We start from the raw sequence: 17364 nt of genomic DNA, 5'->3' as shown, positions 1-17364 counted from the left end.
TTTCCATTACACTGGTGTAAAATTTTTCCAGTCCTGCAAAAGAAATATACATATATATATATATATTTCATGTATTTGATTAGAGCTATCTGTTCATTGTGAACATAAATAAAGCAGGAATATAGAGTGTCAAATAAATCTGTCAAATCCTGCTTCCCTAAATCCTGTGAACAGTATATTCCAGTATTAACAGGTTTCCTTCTGTGATCAACAAAATTTGATCAGCTGGAGTTGCCCCTATAAATTTATCTTTGAACTGCTAATTTAGAGAAGTCAGTTTGAACAAACTGAAATATTTATAAAGGATGAGCATATTCCAAAGCATGTGAATGAGAGACCCTTTACATTCACTATACACTCAGTGCCTTTTCTTATCTCCTCAACTCTTCTACCATTTTTCTTCTTTATTCAGATTCTTCACACGTTTTCAGTAACCATTAGAGTATTAAAACATTGCCAGGTCATAAGCAACTTTGTAAGCAGAGCTACTCACTTCTAGGACAAACTCTAGAGATGAAAATGAGCTAGAAATATCCCTTGAAGTCATATGAGAGTCTTCAGCTGACAAAAGAAGAAGCATTATTTATTAACATGTGTCTTCCTGCAAGCCCCTTTTCTGGATCAGTCAGAAAAGATACACAAAGGAAGCCCCAGATGATGGATGCCCTGCAGGGACTCAGGGAATAGTTTTCAGCACAGTGTTCTCAAATTACTTTTCAATACTAAACTGAACTGAATTTCACTATCACAACACTGACCTTCCACTGTGAAAGGATGTGCATTTGTATCAGGTATTTTTAGGTAAGAACATGGCCAGTAGACATTATTCATCCCCTTTTACAACAGCAGAGCCCAGATTTCTGTTCTCACAAATGGAGAGCTAAAGCTTTATAAACAGTTCTCACATTTTGATGCACAGAGTAGAAAGGAAAAATGTTTAAGGATAAAAGAACATTTTTCCTCAGTTTGAATAACCAGAAAGAACAATACTAGAATGCAGTCAGAGTGAAAAAGTGTGAAGGAGAGTCTGGCAGAAAACTGAGATGTATTCTTTTTCTTTTTAGGGAGAAGATTAAAAAATATACCAAGCAAACAAAACAAAATCCTAACAAATTAAACTCCATTTATTCACATGGGAACTCTACAGCAGCAACATTTCTGCTACTCTTTCTTCATCAAGAGTTGGATTTGACCCTCAGTTCTGAAAGCTCTGCACACTCAGAACGTGGGTATCAAAAGTTAGTTTGAAGAGACATGCAAAGTTTGAAAAATAAGGCTTAAGAATGCCTTGCTGGTAACACAACACACCTTGGAAAAGGCTCCATATAGATAAAGTCAAATTCCTTGGTTGACTTTGCTTTTCATAGACAGGATGTTGCTCAGGTACTGCTAAGTGGTAATGCTGCAATTCATCAGTTATAAGAAGCTGGTGCTGTCAACCTGAATGTTATTTTGAGAAGCATGAGCAACCACTCTGTTCAAGTTGATTACAGAAGCTGAAGTTTTTGCTGCCATATTGACTCTCCAATTCCAGCATTTTGGCCTTAAGTGAATACTGAGTCATTTCTCAGGAACTGCAAGAAACAGCTAGGCAGATGTGCTCAGTCAGCCTTGTCAGCTTTTCCCTCATGCAAGTCCAAACGTATCCAAGTTTGATTAGCACTGTAGAAGAAAAAAGACCATCTGTTAACAAATTAAATGCATACCCCATTAAAAAAAAAAAAAAAAAAAAAGGAGCAAGAATCTATTAGATACTTGCACTATAAGGGTAAAGCAGGGAGCAATTGTAGTTTCTTAAATAAATGTACAACTTAAATAATATGGAAAGCTGCAAAAAGAAGATATCAAAGGTGTAATCACACAGTAAGAACACTTTTTCTTACAGCCCATTTTTGCCACATGTGAAAATACAGAAAGTGTTGCTGTTGCATCAAGTTTTCAAATCAGATTAAGGAAATCCGTTATTCACTGAATAAAATGATCATGATTATTTTTTGTAGTTAATCCTGAACAATTTAGATTAAACTCCTAAGCCTGTGTATCCTTAAATTCCTGTGGAAAGACTTTTGGAACACACTGAAGCCATCTGCTTAAGTGGATGATATAAGGTCAAATTCAGTAGAATTCTTCAATGAAAGCTAAAAGAAAACCTTTTTCTTATAGGCTTTGAAGCTACTGAAATGTTGGCTTGGAGTGGGCAGAAAAAAAAAATAATTAAAAAAACAATAGGGCCTCACATATATCTTATTTCTGTTTATCCAATAACAGTCTTCCAAAAAGACTGTTAGCAGAACATAGAAGTTCAAGTGATATTTCATTCATGTCTACAATATCCATTACTTCACGAAATAAATGACCCTGAGAAATGTCAGTTTATACATTTTAAAATAAGTTTTAATTTAGGCCTGTTGTCACAGTACAGAGCAATATCATAATTAATGATGTGAAACTGGTAGCTGAGATGTCATTACACGCAGGGATGTCACAGTGAATCAAGTTAAACTAGCTACTAAAGAAATTCAGCACTGGAATATTAGTTTTTATATGCATAGTATATCAAATAAATCTTTGACAGGCTGCAAAAAAAAAAAAATGTATGGATTAAATACGATATGGGACGAGCAGATCTGGTATAAAGCTGGCCTAGAATCTCAAAATGCCAGCAAATCAAGGCCTGTGGGTAAGCCAGGCTATTTATTTGCTGGCCTGACCTACATCTGGCATACTTATCATTCTTCAGATTGCCATTCACAAGAGTCTCTCTGTCAAAGCAAAAGACACTGTTAATTCGTCAGAGTTCTGATGTCATTTCTGACAAGGCTGCATAACTCCTGAAGATGCTTTTACAAGCATTTTTAGGAAATGCTCTGAGATGCTTTATCCTGTTATTACCTGACTTTTTTCTAGATAGCATTTATATCTTAGTACAGACATTAAAAAATACTTGCAGTTGTTATTTTTCATTACAGAAATATGTTAGAAGCATTTCTCACCTAAATATTCACAAACAATACTACATTTTAAGAAAGCACAACAGTGAAACAGACTGGAGTTATAGTTTCTGCTATACACAGAAAGAGCCACGTTCCTCTGGCAGCCTGTGGTCTGGTAATGGCACTGGGGATGGAGCTGAAATTTAGACTTGAAATCTGCTACTTCTGTAAAAATAATTTTCTGTTTGCCATTATTCCACCACATTCAGTTTTATCTTCGCTCAAACAATGCACATTATTCATTGGAAAAGTACTAAGCCCTTTAAAAACAAACTACTAAACCTTCAAGATTCCCTTATTGTACATGCATTAACTTCTGGCACATTCTGATGCATAGCCCTTTTCTCTTCCAGGAATGAGGACATGTATGAGCTATTACAGCTCCTTTACACTTTTTTTTTTTTTCTTTCAATTTTGTAGATTTTTTTTTTCTTTTAGTAAACCTCCATTACTAGTCTTCTCTTGCTTCTCTGATTTTTACATCTGAGTCTGATTTGTGCCCCTTAATGGATGACCATACTCCTGTGGACAGTTCAGTAGTCAGTTTCAGTAGTCACTGACCGCAGTCTCAGGTAGGTATATCCAAGTTAATTTTTGAACCACTTTGTTCAGGAAATAACCTGAGTGAAGATTCAGCACCAAGAGCTTCATCCTGCATCCCCACCTCAAGTATCCAAATATTCCCATAGATCCTATTTGGAGTCCCACATTGCTGCCACTGCAAGCCTTTCACCCTTTCAACATGAAAAGAATGTATGGGTTGCCAACCTGTAGACAGAACTGTCACTTCCCCAGTATGTACACCTCCATTTTTAGGCAGTGTAACTACTTGAACAAGATGTTTTGGGAGCCCCCGTATGAACTGTGCTTTCTCTGACTCTTCACTAGTCTTTATTTCAAGTAATCTAGCTATTTACATCTTACCCTCATATCTCTAATGAGCTCTTCTGCACAAGCACACAGGCCTGCAAGGATCATGTTTACTACTCATTCACTGAGGAACCCTGGCTCAGTCAATACTTGAGAGCACCTACTGTCTCTATATCCCCTTTCCTTTCCGCCTCTCACACAGAGTTCAGCTCCCCAGTTATGTGCTGGGGAATTTGTGTGAAATAGCTTTACCAAAAGTCAAGCTAATGAGAAGTACAACATTAGTGAGTACAAAAATAGATGATGTTTTCTCTTAAAGAATCTGCATTTTCAATATTACCTGTATTCAGTTGTACACACTGGATCCATTTTGTTATTGTCATAAGGTCTTCAACATGGGCATCCATGCAGTCCTGTAGACAGCTGAAGAGAAAGAATTGAGGGCTTCCTACTGTTCTTGTACTCATCTTTTAATGTTTTCCTAGCATACAAGTATAAGGTGAAAAAAAAAAAAAAAAGGTTGTGTGCATAGGTAAGAAAGCAGTTTCTGCTACATTATAACTACACTTTGACTAAAGTCACAAGTTATCTGCCTTGAACCTACTCACACTCCCTGGGTGTCCTTCTCTTGTTCTTTCTCTCAACAAGAACCAGCAGTCAAAATCACCTTGGCTCTTATTTTAGAACACAAGCACCAACAAGAGAAGTAAATGAGGTCTAGAGAAAAAGATACAGCAACAGGTTACCACTAATCCCATCTGCAGGGCAAACTTCACTGGACTATTTTTGCTCTTACCTCAAGGAATGTAGGAAATGTACATTTATACAAAAAGTGCACGCTGGAATGTGTTCGCAGACAGGATGCCAACCTCAACTGATGTTCCTATTGAAGCTCCACAGTCCTTACTAGGGGTAATAGGCAAGTAACAGACAAGCAAGTTTCTAGGCTACTTGTTAATTCTGAACCTAAAATTTCTCAGTACGAGGTAGGAAAATACAGTATAGTCCCCCTTTACTAAAGTCAGAAAACTAAAAATTTCACTACTCATAGACATAAAGACAGAAAAGAGAGGCTCAGAGCCTCATGAATTCAGCAAAGTTTCTAGGGCACATCAGGGATAAAATCTTAAAAGTATACCATGTATTATGCACTGCGTCTTTTTCTCAGGTACTTAACAAATGCTGGATCTAACAGAGGGTAAACTAAGGGTTTTTTGGTCCAATTGGATCAATGCTGAAAGTGAGGTAAGTCACCTTGACTATCTCAAGGCATTTATGCAGTGACCATACAGTTTTGAAGGTGAAAAAGGAAAAGGAAGTGAACAAATAGACTTTGAAATTCAATGAATTCATATACCCAAGAGAACACGGTTAGTCTTACAGAGGTCAGCTTTCTGCAAACTGCAAATGGCTTAAAGATTAAATCCTTATCTTTGTATGGTGCGATGTAGGAAATATGAGGAAATATTCAATAATTACTAAAAAAAGAAAAATTAAGCTTAAATAAAATCTCATCAAAATATCAACTATTTCAATGTGCTGGACAATGAAAGCAGGTTTGAACCACACCTAAGAAATGTAGCAAATTGTGGCAGGAGGTAAAGTGAGCACTTACTGAAGCATGTGACAGGTATATTATTGCTGTTCATAAATAGTTCTGTAGCCTCAGCACTACAGTAGGCAGTTTACTGACAGACTAAATAACAAGATCTGTGCTGTGAAGTGGCTCCACTCTAAGATGACATTTATAAAAAGGCAATGAAATGGAATAACAAGAAAGTGAGAGGATATACATTTGCATGTGGCACCACTTCAAGAAACAGGAGAAGCCCATGTAAGAGTTCACTGTTGCTGAAAGGAAAGTCCTTCTCCAATGCTTTCCCATCGCTATACCTTTGCCCGCCATCCTTGAGCCCAAGCACACCTCTTGCATAAAATGCCACTGTCCCTTGGAACATGGCTGAGTTTGGAAGGCATCTCTGGATTCAGCCCAGGTCCAACTTAATCCATAAGTAAATTTGACTTACTAAAGCATCTCAAAACTACCTAAAAAGACCCTAATTCACTTGATGCTGTCTTAACAAGGTAGATCAAGTTCTAAATGGGACCAGTGGCGATCAGCTTCAGTATAAGGGCATCACACCCTGTTAGGAGGGAGAAATCAGGAGCAAGATTTCTTTCAGAGGGCAGCCATTGCTTTAGTTTGTGGAATATCGTCTTATAGAATATTACTACATTTATTTTAGATATTCTTTTTTCCCAGTAAGCTAACTGAGTGGGTACAAGGAGTTAGTGCATTCCATGCTTGGTTTTTGTTTGTTTGTTTGTTGTTCGTGGGTTTTCTTTTTTTGTTGGTTTTGTTTGTTTGTTTGTTTGTTTGTTGTTTTGTTTTTGTTTTTTGGTTGGTTGGTTGGTTTTGTTTTTTAAAGTGTGCTTTCAGGGGTATTTTTATTCTGCTTTGTCATAGGAACATTAGTCTGGTAGGGGAAACATCTCAGCTGTGTTCACTGCCAAGTGGACTGCAAACGAGATATTGAAGATACATGGAATTTATACCCCTAAATCTCCTAGGTATTTTTGGAAACACTGTTGTAGGATTCTTGGTTATTTTACTTGAGTACACATTTTTACATTCAACCTTAATTTGAGTGACCACAGCAGAGTCACTTCAAGGAATTTAGCCTGGCGTTCAGTTTCTGATGTAAGCCAGACTATAAAGAATTTCACTGGGAAGCAAGCCAAAGTAGGTGCTATGACATTTGATACTGCATGATTTCACAGTCTCCTGAAGAGTTTCTTTCCGATTCATTATTTTGCTTCTGTAGGTGTGCAAGTGTTTAGTGGTTTGGTTTGTATGGTTTTGTTGTTGCTTTTGTTTTTTGTTTTAACTAATTCCCACTACACTCTTCACTTTTTCATAAACAAAACATATTGTAAAGAAAGAGGAATTTCAGGCAAATAAATTTTATTCTGTCTTACTTCTGCTTTAGTATTTATTTTACTCCTTCTTTGAAGTGCAGCCTAATCTCAGACAAGTAACAGTTTTTACCCTTTTGCAAACAGGTGGCCAGCAGAGAGATTTTGCAGCATTAGTGCTCAACTCATTTAGACTTATGCCAAGATGGAGTGATCTCTGGGAGGGGATTCAACCTCCATGACCTCCCACTGCACTGTACTCTGGTGCTAATCACTCTTCCGTCGTCCCCTGAAAAGCAATTTTATATAATCTTCACCAGGCAAAAGGAATTAAGAGCGTTCTGTCTATTACTCTGATGCTTTCATCTACTGCTCTCTGCATCTGCCTTTATATACATATGTATTTGCACATGCATGTGAACTGAAAAAACTCTAGGTAACAATGGTGCTAGCTACAGAAGCATAAGCAAAGAATATTAAAATAAGCTAAGACATCCAATAAAGTGTAACAGGAATGCAAAATTTTAGCTGACTACATTCACATTTTATTCAGCATTTCACATATATTAAACCATAAAATCATAACAGCACGAGATAAAAATGAGAGCAGTCATTTAGACTCCCATTTTAGTAGGTCCTAATTATAAATCAAGCATGGTAGTTTCTGGAGGATCTGCTTGTATTTGTTAATGATGTCTGGGCTCCTTCTCTCAAAATTATCACCAGTCTTTTGCACAATATACAAGAATACATCAGTGTCTTAGTTGCATCCAGCACCTTTAGCTCTTTTCAACCTGCATTAGCGGTCATTGCGACAACTGAAGTATCTAAATTACAGCAGCTTGACGCATATTATCTCAGCTACATTTGTCAGAGAGGCAGTACTTCTTATCTGAGTTTGTCTCAAACTACCACAGCAAGACTTCTCCAGCACCATAAAACTGACCACAGCTTTTGGTGGCATGACTTTCTAGTGGATGACTGCTGATGGCCATGTCTGCCAACTACACATCTTCAATTAAAAAGAACAGTGAATCCCCATGGAAGATTTCAATGGTAAAGTACATGACAAACAGCTGTATTTGAGGACACATTCCTTTTGAAATCTAACACAGGGAATGCTTCTTCACCAGCAGAGCTGAAGGGTTTTACAAAACCATCCCTTTCTCAAACGGTTAAACGTTTCTTGTGCTTATTGCCCTTAAGGAGAGCTGAGCAGTCCTACACACCCATTGGGCTGAAGCTGGGGCTGCCTGAGACATGAGAAAAAGGAACTGAGGGAGCAGTGGATGTTAGGTGTAGCTTCTAAAGGAAAAGCAATTGACCAAGGAAGAAGTGAGAAATCGTCAATATGAATAAGCACACATCAGCAAGGAAGAACAACAAGCTCTCAGCGATGTTGTTTGTTTTTGGTGTTTATTGTTTGTTTGCTTTGTTGGTTTTTTTAATTGTGAATACTCTAGCTTCACTGCAATAAATCATGAATGGCAAGCAAGAATGGCTCCCTCTCAGTTGCTGGCACCTGGTTAAGCTCAGGAATCCAACACAATGTTATGGTGAAGAAAGCAAGATCGCCCTCGGGCTAAGCATAGTATTCATATTCCAACCATCTCCTTTCACAAGGAAAACAGGTGTCTGACTTGAGTTCAAGAATCTGACCATCAACAATTAAATGCTTACAAGGAAAGCATTGTGCAGTTCAAGCTGTGAAGGAAATAGGCGAATTATCACACAGCTAGGACTGACAACGGTGGTGAGTGCAGGTAAACTTCCACTTTAGTGTTTCATAAACCAAAAAGAAAAAGTTGAGCAAAAGAGAGCCTCTCACCTTTCTGAAAAAAATGCAGCTAAAAAGGAGAACAACCTCTCAGGAGAAAGTAATAAAAACCGTTTGTAATATATGGTGGTAATTGAAGAGCCATTGCCCAATCCTGTTCACAAGTTTAACAGCTTCTACGGGAATTTAAATAAGTTAGAGAGGTTTAACATTCCTTTGAGAGATGAGTCCATGTATAACGTTGTATTTCATAATTAAAAATCTCTTTGATCTGTAAAATCCAGAAAACTGATTATGGCAAATTACAATCTGAACTAGCCATTCAATACTACAAGTAATGCAGGAGGATTTCAAGACCAGCTTTAGTACGTCTGGGATATCTACAAAGGATGTGGAGCAATGCTGGTCTTAGGTGCACAGAAGAGTAGCATGTACCCTTTAACAAGAGGAATAACACCTTCCCCTCACTCCTCATTAGCACTATTCACAAAAAAAAATAAAATAAAATAATAAAATAAAATAAAATAAAATAAAATAAAATAAAATAAAATAAAATAAAATAAAATGTGCCTATCTTAGCAATAACATGAATGATGAAATAACAATAGTAAAAGAACACTTTACCCCTGACCTAGGCTGAATGTCAGTAATAATAATAAAGCCAGAAAATTCCGATACAAATTTCACAAAATCAGTTAGAGAAAAAGTAGATTAAATAAATAAGATAAACAAACTTCTATGAGGCTAAGAAACATAAACTGGGTCAAAGGAAGGGCATTTCAAATAAAATAACAGTTTGACCTAAAACAAATTGTCCCAAGATATTTTGACTTCCATAACAAATTGCATAAATTTATTTAGATTAAATATTGGACATGTCAATTCACTAACTACCTCGACTAAAAAAATACAAAAAATAAACAACAGCAAATGAATACAAATCAAATGTCTAATAATATCTAAAAAGTAAAAACCAAAACCATTCCCCTGCCTTAAATCTCCACCTCATCAACCCTCTTCCAAAAATCAATCCCTTTAGCCAGAAAACAAAATTAGCAATCACGAAGTTTTCCATTACGATCATAAAATAAAAGGCCAGTAAAGGTAAATAAAGCTGGAGAATACAGAAAGGGGCATTTAAATGGCAACAGCAATGTGATATCATTTTAAAGCAAGAATATTTCAGAGGAAAGCATTAATTCCTACACCTCTGACCATTCTGAACTCTACCAAGACAGTAGTTGTTCTTTACATTCAAGCTATAATACCACAGACAGAACCATATTCTCAGTCATTTCCCCATAACTGAGACATACCAAAACAAATTGTTATGCCAACATTTTTTTTACATATGAGAAAATGTTCAAAGAAAATCTGATTTCAGACTTTTCATCCCCAATTTTCCTATGGAGATGGTTTGGATATGTATGCCATAAATGTTCATAGTTAATCTTGACCGGATGAGAAAGTAAAGTACATCAATACACGAATGTCACACCTTTATTAATTTCAATCTTTTTTTTTTTTTTTTTATATCCTAGACCTAGATTCTAAATAGAAAACTTGATAAAACACTTTGTAGATGACAAGAGAATACAGATTGCTGGAATATATCTTACATTTTGACAGCAGTTGAACATTGATTTTCAATTGTAATAGATTACAACTGAAAAGATAAGTTACTTCCACAGAAATTCAACAGAAATTGCTCAGAATCATGGGATATCATGACTTAGATTGAGTCTGATAAAGTTTATCCTATATTCAATAATTAGAAGAATCTTCTGTATATTTGCCAAGAATTTTCCATGAAGGGGTAAAAAACATCAAGGTCAAAATTTTACCATAGCCCTGCATTTTCTTTTAAGTATCGGTTGAAGCCATTTGATTGCTGCATACACAATGTGCAGCCTCATAAATAAGAAGAGCATTAAGCAAAAGCCAGATAAAAGGTGATTGCTGAGAGCTGTGAGCTAATGATAATGCTTTTTTTCTGTTTCTCAGTGATGTACTCAGCAGTGTACCTGCAATAACTAAAGTAGCAGATAATCCCCATATCTTCTTGAAGAATCCCAATGATACCAATTATTGTCAGAGGACTACATTTTTAGTCTTACGAACAGCATCCACTGGCTTCAGTTTCTCCCTGTTAAGAATGCTGAATTTAGCAGCAGCTCTTTTACACTTTTGTTGACATTGCAAATCTATGTCTGCCCATACGCTACCTATGTGATAGCTCTTCTAATTGGATCTATTTGTAGGAGGAGGATGGATCAGTAATAAAGAGACAGATAGAGAGCTGTATTTTCAGATATGAGCTAGGAAAAATATTGAAGCAGAATTTCCATCAGTATGACAAGAGTTCTGCATTTTATTTCCATTAATTTGAAAACTAGAAAACTTTTCCTTTCAAACCAGTTTTTAAGATAGAATAGCACTTAACTAAAACAGATACTGCATTTTTTCTTTCTTTAGGAAGTCTCAAAATATTTATTCAGAACACTTAAGCAAACCTCTGAAAATGTACACATGACCTATAGAGAATAACAAAGATTCTGAGAAACGACCCTTGATGGGCATCAGACAGTGATGCAGGTGATCAGAGACTGAACACTTTATAGCTTACAGATAATTATATTGAGCTAACAATGGAATAACAGTGGAAATGTGATAACTTTGCCATAAATAAAGCTTCTGTGTTTCCTTATTACATCAGATGCTATACGAAGTCAGCATAAGGCAAATATGTAACTTACCCTATTTTAATAGAGTAATGTCATTGCCTTTTCTACACATGGATCCACAAGAACAGAAGTTTTCTGGTCTTGACTGTACCACTCATGGATCTGGACCTCTACCAGTCACCTAATAAAAGTAGAATACATTTTAGTACACATTATTAGTACATAAAGATGCTGATAGAGACTGGGAAAAAGGAAGGTGGGAGTAGAGAGAATAAAGACAGGAAAGATGAGCAAGAGAAAGTGAAGGAGAAGAAAATATAAAAATGAGGGAGAAGAGGGGGAAAAAAAAAAAAAAAAAAGAGGGATTGGAAAGAAACAGGAAAAAGTTCGTGTGTGTTGGGTGGGGTTGGAGAGAGAAATAAAGAATGGGGCAGGACAGTGAGTGTCAAAATTCAGCTTGATATGGCTTTTTACTTTATCTCAGATATATCAAAAGGTTCAGACAAAGGGAAAACAAACAAACAAACAAAACAACATAAAAGCCTTTTAGAATTCTTTTGCTAAAGCAAGTAACATTTAATAGCTCAGCAATTATAGGTCCACACCAGGATATGAAACATCAAGATCCTATTTACTGCTCGGCCTGAGAGAGAGGATTCAAAGCTCATACATTTTACTGTCCAAGAGGTGACTTGACCATTGGCTAAGGGGAATGAGCTCCACCTCTTGCTGTGAAAGCTAATCTGTTTTGTAAAAGCTATGAGTGGCAGCAGGAACAGTGCCCAAGTGCCCCAGCTTCCATACAAGGGTCTTAATAGGATATATTTTTTTACTATTTTAAACACCTGAAATATTACATAGCACAACTTTTTACTATAAAACCCCACCATTTTTTATCTACTCTTTGAAAACTGCCAGGCTTTACATCTTGTAGTATACCAGAGAACAAACTGATTCAAGTCAAAATCTCCCATCTCCCCACTTTTCCCACTAAACTGCATAAATTAAAAAATTTTAAGTGTGTATAGATGAGGTTGTTTTCAATTTACTGTATAGTATTTTCAAACTATATTTTTCAGCACATCTGCGGAGGCTGGGAGCCAGGGCACCACTACCTAGAAAGGTTAGTCACGAGTTATTAACAAGTGGCTATTTTTGATTCAGGTGTTTCCAGGACAGGTTTTGTAAGGTCAGCATTAGCACAGAGCTATTGTTCAGTTGATAATAGCATTTCCATGAGAGTGTCATGATGCCGTCCGAACTTGCAGATGTGGGATCAGGAAAGCCAAGGCGCAGGCAGAACTGAACTTGGCGAGGGATGTGAAAAACAACAAGAAAACCTTCTACAGGTACATTGGCCAGAAGAGACAGGCCAAAATGGGCGTGCCTACTCTGGTAAATTTAAAGAGAGAATGGCTCAACAGATGAAGAGAAAGCTGAGGTGCTGAATGAGTTCTTCACCTCGTTCTTCACTGGTGGCCAGGATTCTAGTCTTTTCACGTCCCTAAGTCTTGCACCCCCATACCTCCATGTGGGGACCAAGGAGGTAAATCCCTCCCACTGTAAGGGTAGAGCAAGTCCGAGAGTGCCTCCCTTAGACTGAATGAGTATAATCTATGGGCCAGATGGCGTGCATCCAGGGTCCTGAAGGAGCTGGCTGAGTGGGTTAGCTGAGCCGCTCTCCATCATATTTGAGAGTCGTGGCTGTCAGGTGAAGGTCCCGGATGATTGGAGGAAGGGTCACGTCACTCCCATTTACAAGAAGGGGAGCAGGGATGACCCGGGTAACTACAGGCCGGTGAGTCTCACTCTGTGCCTGGGAAGATTATGGAACAGATCCTCCTGGACAACATGCTTGATCACATAAAGAACAAGCATGTGATCCGAGACAGCCAGCACGGCTTCACCAGGGGAAGGTCATGCTTAACTAATCTTGTGGCCTTCTATGATGGAGTGACGGCGTTGGTGGATGAAGGAGGCGACCGATGTCATTTACCTGGACCTGAGCAAGGCCTTTGACATGGTCCCCCATCACATTCCTCATCTCCAAATTGGAGGGAGGTGGAATTTGATGGGTGGACAACTAGATGGATAAGCAATTGGTTGAAAGGCCGCAGACAGAGGGTGGTGGTCAATGGCTCTATGTCCAGGTGGAGGCCGTAACGAGCGGCGTCCTCAAGGGTCTGTCTTGGGACCGGTGCTCTTTAACATCTTTATTAATGACATCGATGAGGGAATGGAGTGCACCCTCAGCAAGTTGCTGATGACACCAAGCTGAGTGGTGCAGTTGATACGGTGGAGGAACAGATGCCATTCAGAGGGACCTTGACAGGCTGGAAAGCTGGGCTCGGGTGAACCTAATGAGGTTCAACACGGCAAAGTGCAAGGTTTTGCACTTGGGCCGGAAGAACCCCAGGCACCTGTACAGGCTGGAGGAGTGTCCTTGAGAGCAGCTCGGCTGAAAAAAGACCTTGGGTCCTGATAGATGAGAAACTTAACATGAGCCAGCAGTGCGCTCTGGCAGCCCGGAAAGCAAACGGGATCCTGGGCTCCATCAGGAGAGGGGTGGTCAGCAGGGATAGGGAGGTGATCATCCCTCCTACTCTGCTCTTGTGAGGCCCCATCTGAGTACTGTGTCCATCCCGGTGTGGAGTCCTCAGTACAAAAAAGATATGGAGATTTTGGAAAGCGGTCCAGAGGAGGGCCACAAAGATGATCAGGGGGCTGGAGCACCTCCCTATGAGGACAGGCTGAGGGAGTTGGTTTGTTCAGCCTGGAGAAGAGAAGCGTTGCGAGGTGACCTCATTGCAGCCTTCAATACCTGAAGGGAACTTACTCCTCCAGGAGGGGAGTAAACTCTTCGAAAGGGCTGATAATAAGCAGACGGTAGGGGAAATGGTTTTAAGTTGAGGGAGGAAGAGATTTAGGTTGGATGTTAGGGGGAAAGTTTCTTTACTAGAAGGGTGGTTAGGTCCTGGAACAGGCTGCCCAGTGAGGTTGTGGATGCCCCGTCCTGTGAGGTGTTCAGACCAGGTTGCGGGGCCCTGGGCAACTGATCTAGTAAATGTGTATGTTTGGTGGCCCTGCTAGGCAGGGGGTTGGAAACTACATGATCCTTGAGGTCCCTTCCAACCCGGGTAATTCTGTGATTCTGTGATTCTGTGATTCTGTGTCACTCAGTTCTCCTGAGTGACTTATCACAGATCCAGAGGGATATGATAAAATTCTTGCCTCACTGCCTTTAGTTCTGCTTCATGCTAAATTGATCCCACTCTGTGGCATTCTTGCCAGCAGCACTTTTTCTTACAGCAAACATCCCTCAACTTAAGACATAAAGTCTCTGATTACTGCTGCAGTGCTCCCCGAATTTCTACCTCAGATAAGGAACTTCTAAATTAGAAAGACATTTGGTATGTAACTACTGGTGTCAAATTTCAGGGAAATATCTGTATTCCCATTCACAGAGTTATTTTTTGTTGCTTTAATTTTTGCAGCTTGTACTTCAAGATAAGGGTTGCCTCACATTTAAGTTATCTCAAGAAATTCCTGAGAATTTTATTTTTTCACTGTAAGAACTTTTATTTTTTAATTTGTTTTTATATTTTTTTATTCATTTTTTTAATGTCAACTGGTATAGCTGTCAGCTTCCTCTTGTCCCTCTAATCCCACCCCAGTGAAATCGTGCATATCAGTTTTCTTCAAGACAGGCAGACACCTACATTTTGTATCTAACATAGACTGTCAAATCTCTATGATGTTTACAAGAGGGCACATTTTGAGAATGACCCTGTCTGCCCTGAAGCGAAGCAGTACTGTTCTTGCTAGGAGTAGCAAGAAATTGCACTGTCTTTGGCTGAGTATGGAGGCTTGTCACAGAGTGACAAGGAGAGCAGTGGTGTGGCACTTCTTCCCAAAGTTGCTTTCCAAGCTACCTCCTGTAGAACTCCAGAAATGGTCCAGAGGATGTTCAGAAAACAGTACAGCCTATAGAGCTTTTTATAAGGTTTAATGGTAAGGATGACATATGCTTAAGAAATAGTAGGACTTACCTTCATTAATTTTGACACCAGTCTCTCTTATTTAAATGTGCCAGGGGACAGCTCCAGCAGGACAGCTACTGGGGATCTGCATTCTCACCACCAGCGTGATGGAGAAATAAGCTGATATGAGGAACAGGTTCCCAGAGATATGGGAGGTGCAGGAGTATTTATCCTTATGGAACTGATCTGTCTTTGTTATATTGGAGTTAATTAGAGAAAAACACATTTAGCAAATGAAGATACCCTTTTCTTTTGATTTTGTCTGAGAGAATCAAAATAGCATTATAGCAGAAAAGCTGCTCCATTCTTAATTGTTCCATCAGAATGAGCTTGCTGCAAACACTCCATAATTGAATTACTTGAATGAAAAATATATCAGTATAAACCCAGATAATTTCCCTTATTAAAGAATTCTGATTATCTTTATTTTCTTTAATGTGACTTCTGAACAGAAAAAAAAAATAGAATATGCAAATTAATTACATTTTCCCCTTTTAGAGATCAGCTATTAATAATATAAATATTTCAAAATGCAATTATTACATATACTGTGTTAGAATAATAATTACAGTAAAATTCAAACTATACAGAAATGATTAGAAAGCCTTCATTTAGCTTCAATTTATTCAAATATCATTAAAAAAATTAAAAAGCTCCTTTCTTTTTCTCATGCAACATTGCCTTTTAGAAATTAGTTTCATTAGTAAGACAAATATGTGTGACAGCACCACAGAAAATACATACTTGAAAGAAAAGAGCAAAAATCTGTTTAAAAGGAAGGCTTATGTAGGGCTAAACACAGTAGGTCTTTATACAGACTTGCAGTAAAGGCAAAATAAATGTTTGATTTTACTATTTTTGTGATAGAAAAGCAAACCTTGGGAGTAGAGGGCAAAGTACCATACAAATAACTGTGAAAATTCTGCTTGAAATGCTTCACCTGTATACTTTCTGTATGGATGTTCTCACCTTATGTGTAAAATGGAAACACTTAGTGCATTATGTCATGTAACCTACCAGGGGTGCTGCATATTTATTCTTCACATCAAAAATCACTTACAACATGTGTTTTCTGAAGGAGTTCACGACATGAGAAAACAGTGACATGTTTATAGCTTCAATTATTTCAAGTCACATTGCTTTCATATACATGATATCTTGTTTCTTCCCAAGCAATAATCACAGTGTTAATCTGCTATTTAAAGATACAGTATAAGAAAAATTGCAACTAAATGGAACCTGCCAAATTAACATACAACAGGTATTTTAATCAAAGACCGTTTACAAACTTAGGAATTTCTTTAAGCAGATGTTTTTATATTTATGGAATATGAAATTTTTTTACATGAAGTATTATACAGATTGATAACAGTAATTAATACTACACACAACAGTACTCAAGAGAACAGAATACATATTGGTTGCCATATTCAACATTTTATATATCTCATCTTGAATTATGAAGTGGTATGGCTATGATTATAAAGGTATACTTGATGGCATTAGTGAGCTGGACGCCTACACATCTTCAAGAAAGAATGTATGGTGAAATTAATTGTAACTCATTTAGGTTTGCCTAAGTCTAAATTTAAAATGCCTAAAATACTATTAAACAGATTAGGCAAATAGAGGTCTTTCTGGAAAAGCCAAAGTTGCACGTTCTGAAAACTGCCATAGGATGGTTCAGTCCAATTATACGTTTACATGTCTCACTGATTATATAGAGTTGTATGGCTATAATGCTAGATGACAGAGCTGGTGGTAAGCTCCCTCATACCCAGTTACAAGGTTAAAACAGGTAGTGGTAAATTCCCTTCCAATATTTATATGTTGGACTAGATAATCTCCAGAGCTCTGTTCCAACCTCTGTAATTCTGTAATGAGAAAAACCAACTGAAACTAAAAGGATTTTCATTCTATCTCCACCATCACCTCACAGAACATTGCCTTACCAATCATTCTTATTCTGTTCCTGGCTATTCTATGTATTCGTCAAAGCTCTGGCTGGCACCTAGCTAAAGTACTGGTATCTAAAAATCCTACTTAAAATACTATAGAATCCACTGATCCTATTGTAAAAAAAT

At 37.8% G+C, this 17364-nt stretch overlaps 1 long non-coding RNA gene across 1 annotated transcript; it reads right to left on the bottom strand.

Moving 5' to 3' along the window:
- Positions 1–236: 236 nt before the first annotated feature.
- Positions 237–11575, bottom strand: LOC107309910. The gene is made up of 3 exons (XR_004306174.1): positions 11313–11575; positions 4204–4286; positions 237–1662 (listed from the first exon to the last, which is right to left on the bottom strand). It is a non-coding gene; the product is annotated as an uncharacterized LOC107309910 (long non-coding RNA).
- Between the last annotated feature and the right edge of the window lie 5789 nt (positions 11576–17364).

Source organism: Coturnix japonica, chromosome 2, assembly GCF_001577835.2.
Source record: "Coturnix japonica isolate 7356 chromosome 2, Coturnix japonica 2.1, whole genome shotgun sequence".
NCBI lineage: Eukaryota > Metazoa > Chordata > Aves > Galliformes > Phasianidae > Coturnix > Coturnix japonica.
Note: the sequence above shows the minus strand (reverse complement) of the source record. Positions and strands in the feature narration are given on the sequence as shown.